This window comes from Orcinus orca, chromosome 9 (assembly GCF_937001465.1).
Source record: "Orcinus orca chromosome 9, mOrcOrc1.1, whole genome shotgun sequence".
In the NCBI taxonomy this organism is placed as follows: Eukaryota; Metazoa; Chordata; class Mammalia; order Artiodactyla; family Delphinidae; genus Orcinus; species Orcinus orca.
In genome coordinates, this window is record NC_064567.1 from 6,809,574 (window position 1) to 6,814,460 (window position 4,887).

The 4,887-nt window shown below is 43.4% G+C and overlaps 1 non-coding gene across 1 annotated transcript; it reads left to right on the forward strand.

The window, feature by feature from the left end:
* Positions 1-2,447: 2,447 nt before the first annotated feature.
* On the forward strand, positions 2,448-2,519 carry TRNAC-GCA (transfer RNA cysteine (anticodon GCA)). Its single transcript has one exon. It is a non-coding gene; the product is annotated as a tRNA-Cys (tRNA).
* Positions 2,520-4,887: the final 2,368 nt, after the last annotated feature.

The window sequence follows — 4,887 nt, forward strand, 5'->3', positions numbered from 1 at the left end:
CCAGCTAAGCCACCCCCAGATTCCAGAATCTCTGGAACTGCACGATATGATAAAGACTTACTGTTCTAAGCTGCTGAGTTTGGGGGTATGTTGTTATGCACCAACATCTAACTAATGCCGAGTCCTTCTGCCATCAACCCGACACCTGCCCTAGAACCAACCAAGCCTCTGGAACACTTTGGGGAATGACACAAAAGACAGTGATTGGGCGATGAGAGAGAAATCCAAAGAAACAAAAAATTTAGAAAATTGATGTCGTCGCAGATGGCAGGGGATGGCTAAAGGAAAGACAGGAAGAAGTGAGCAGTGTGGGGAAGGATACACATGAGGCAGAAGGCTAAAGTAACAATGTGAAAGTTCAAGTGCCTTAAACAGATGGGGAATTTGGAGGTGAGCTGGGAGAGATGCTTATCTCCGTCCCACTTTACAGGTTATTTCAAAGTGGGCTCAACTGAAAAGCTGCCGATGAGTCTCTGATCTTCATCTTCTGCCTGTATATCAGGCCAGGTACAGACTTTGTTGTCCCAAACAGAACCTTCAGTTACCTTCCAAGCTGGTGCCAAGAAATGATGGTGTTTTTTGGAAAAGGAGGATAGTTATGGCATAAAGGAGTCCAGGTACAATTGAGTGGGACTAACAGCTCTCTGCTGAGTCAGAATGGCCAGGCTGTGTGTGAGTGGAAGTGTAAAGTTTGTTAATTACAGGATCCCTCTGCCAGCTAGGGGTATAGCTTAGTGGTAAAGCATCTGACTGTAGCTCAAGAGGTCCCTGGTTCAAGTCCGGATTCCCCCTTTGAAAGTTCCCTTTTCCTCCTTGAGCTGAATTGACAATATTGTGTCCCATAGAGACCACTCTCAAAACGAGAACCTGGCTGGAGCTTACAGTACCTTAGATGGCCACCCCTTATGATTCAGGGTCCTGTCAGACACTCGGCCCTGTCTTGAAGATGAAGAACTAGACCAAGTGCATCCCCAGTACCCTCTTTGAGGGTCTGTTTCATGGGATCCCAATGGTACCAATTTCTGTATTATTCAGGGTCCAGTCTGGAGACAAATATTGCACTGGTCATTTTAACAGAAAGCACTTAATATAAAGAATTGTTAATCTGTGTGTCAGTTTCTCAGGGCTGCTGTGATAATGTGCCACAAAATAGATGGCTTAAAGCAACAGACATTTATTGTCTCACAGTTCTGGAGGCTAGAAGTCTGAAATCCAGGTATGGGCAGGGCAGGCTCCCTCTGAAGGCTCTTGGGGAGGGTCCTTCCTGGCCCCTCCCTAGCTTCTGGGGGTTGCTGGCAACCCTCAGCCTCCCTTGGCTTGTAATGCATCACTCCAATCTCTGCCTCCAAGTTCACATGGCTGCATTCTCCCTGCGTGTCTCTCCTCTTCTTATAAGGACTCCATCATATTGGATTAAGGGTCCACCTGACTCCATTGTGATCTCATCTTAACTAATTACATCTTTCATGCCCCTCTCCAAGGAACGTCACATTCTGAGGTACTGGGGGCCAGGATTCAACACATCTTTTTTGGGGGGTGGGGACACAATTTAACCCACAACAATTGGAAATCACAGGACTGAAAGGGTGAAAGGGAAGATTAAGTATCATGGAGGGAGTACCTGCAAGAAACCACTCTGACTCCCGGTCTGTGGACACAACTGGAGGAGGATGAACTTACTCAATCTTACAAACCTGGGGAGGGTCTCTGTGGATCCGGGACCCCAACCCCTAAGGCGGGACCCCAACCCCTAAGGTGTGCTAGTGTCCCTGAGGTGACATGACAAAGCTGGCCCTATGAGTACTAAACTGCAGGCGGCAATCCCCTGGGATGGACTGTCACGGCCGGGGACACGGACAGGAACCCAGTAGGCAGGAAGGACAGAGCCCTGCTGGCAGGACCAACCAGGAATCCACCTGGCAAAGGACAAGAGAGGTTTACAGAGTCCCAGACCCAGCAGCACAGAGCAGAGCACAGAAAGGCGAACTGGGAGCTTAGAGACAATTTCTTCAGACGTTTCATCTCACCCAACAGTGAAAGGGTTGACTACATGGAGATCTGGGGCAACGGGAGAGAGGCCAGCCTGCATCCTAGGGTGTGGCATTGTATGCTCTGACCCATATCCGGTCCATGTGTGTCCTGTCTTCGAGGTGTTGCATGCTTGGCCAGGCCAGTGGGGACTTTGAGTCTCAGGTGCTCAGCACAAAAACCACCATGGAGATGTCACTATAGACCCTTCCAGCTTTCGGGGAATGCTCCCCAGGTTATACCTCCTCCAGCACTGACAGTAGAGGCTGTGAGCTGTGGGAGAAAAGAGCCCGTTGCTTCTACTAAGGCAGAGGGATGAGTTAGCAGTAAAGCAGGTCTGGCAACTCAGCCAACCCATTCTGAAGGGGCAACTGGGGCAGCACATGGAATGGTGTTAATTGGACCTTGCTGACATGGCAGGGGGTATAGCTCAGGGGTAGAGCATTTGACTGCAGATCAAGAGGTCCCCAGTTCAAATCTGGGTGCCCCCTACCCTTTTAGTCACTAAAGGTGGTAAGGGAGTTCCAATTTCCTCTCTGCTTGCTGAATCTGGCTTTGCAGCAGGTAAAGAATCAGAGAAGACCCTTCGGACCCAAGCAAGGCAGCTCTGCTCAGACGATGTGTTTGTCCCACTCCTCTGGTCTTCCCACTCTCCCCTCCCCTGGTCTACCATGCAGTCCTGCTTGTACGTTGGTCTCCTGGCTGAGGATGAGGACTTTGTCCTTCGAAGGCAGCCAGAGAGAAATCTGAGATCACCTACAGAGGAAGAATAGTTGAACTGCTGGCTGACTTCTCAACAGTTGCAAAGGAAGCCAGAAGCTAGCGCAGTAACACAAGCAATATGTTGAGAGGAGATATCAGCCAACTCAGAATTCTACTCCCAGCCAAACCATTCTTCGAGAACAGACACAAGCTGTCGGAGAGTTTATGGCCAACAGATGCTCACTAAAGAAAAATCTAAAATATATACTTTAGAGAAAAGTAAAATGATTCCATATAGGAGGTCTGAGATGCAAGAAGGAATGTTGAACAAAGAAATTGGTAGATATGCAAGTAGATCTAAAAGTTGTCCATATAACACAGTGTTAATGTCTAATTTATAAGGGTTTTTTTTTTTAAAAGATAGAACTAAAATACTAGCTAACAATAATATTTTAGGAAAGGGATCATAAGAATTAAAATGTCTTTATGTAGTTGGGAAAGAAGATGAAGATATTGATTAACTTTAGAGCTTTAAAATTTGCATGCAGAAATTTCTAGTGTATCATTTTAGAAGTTGTAGTTTTGCTGAGAAAAAGGAGGTATGGGAATGAAGGGTATATGTTGATAGTCTTGCTAAACACTCATTAATTCTAATAATTTATTTGTTGATTCTTTTAGATTTCCTACATAGATGACCATGTCATCCAGGAAATTTTTATTTCTTCTTTCCAATCCTTATTTTATCTCTTTTTCTTACCTTATCATAATGGCTAGAACCACCAGGATCATGTTGAAAAAAGGTGTTGATGGTAGATATCTTGTTTTATTCTGATTTCAAATGAAAAGCTTTCAACATTTCACCATTAAGAACATGCTGTGTGGACTTCCCTGGTGGCGCAGTGGTTAAGAATCCGCCTGCCAATGCTAGGGGACATGGGTTCGAGCCCTGGTCCAGGAAGATCCCACATGCTGCGAAGAAACTGAGCCTGTGCATGACAACTGAGCCTGTGCTCCAGAGCTCGTGGGCCACAACTACTGAGCCCACGTGCTATAACTGCTGAAGCGCACGTGCCTAGAACCTGTGCTCCACAACAAGAGAAGCCACCACAATGAGAAGCCCACACACTGCAACAAAGAGTAGCCCCTGCTGGCTGCAACTAGAGAAAGCCCGCACATGCAGTAAGGAAGACCCAATGCAGCCAAAAATAAATAAATAAAATAAATTTATTTAAAAAAAAAAGTTGTGGGCTACACTTTTTGTAAATGGTCTTTATCAGATTAAGGAATTTTCCTTCTATTTCTAGTTTGCAAAAAAATTTTTTTTATCATGGATCAATGTAGAATGTTCTCAAAACCACCCCTTTTTTGCATCTATTGAGATAATAATATAATTTTTCTCCTTTAGTCTATTAACATGGTGAATTACACTTAATTGCTTTTTGTAAAATTAAACACACTTTGCATTCCAGATATAAAACTAGCTTGGTCATGAAGCGCTATCATTTTCATATATTTGTGGATTCAGTTATATAATAACTAATTTTTTGTACCTATATTTATGAGTGAGATTGGCCTATACATTTTTATATACTATCCTTGTTGGGTTTTGGTATCAAGGTTGTGCTAGCTTCACAAACGAAGTCGTACAATGTATACATCTTTTCTATTCTTAGAAAGGTTTTTATGCAAAAATAGAGTTATTCTGCATTAAGTAAGTGATAAAACTCACCAGTGAAACCACCTTATCTGAATTTTGGGGGGGAAACTTTCAAATAACTGTTTTAATAAAATTACTATTTAAAACTAGAGGACTATTCATCTTTTCTGTTTCTTCTTGTGTCAGCTTTGGTAAGTTGTAGTGTTTTTGAAGTTCTTGCTAAATTTCCACATAACATAGTCATAAAGTCCCTGGACTCTTAAAACATGATGCATGGATTCAGATTCTAGATCATAACTGAGTGACCTTGGCAAAGTTGCTTAACTCTCTCAGCCTTAGTTTTGCCATATATAAAATGGGCATGATAATAGAAATGAGTGAAGTAAGTACCTAGTTTGTGGAGTTGTTGTGAGGATAAATAAATTAGTATTTTAAAAGTATATAGAATAGTGCCTGCCACATGGTAAGTTCTTTGTACAGGTTTGTTAAATAGATTTAAA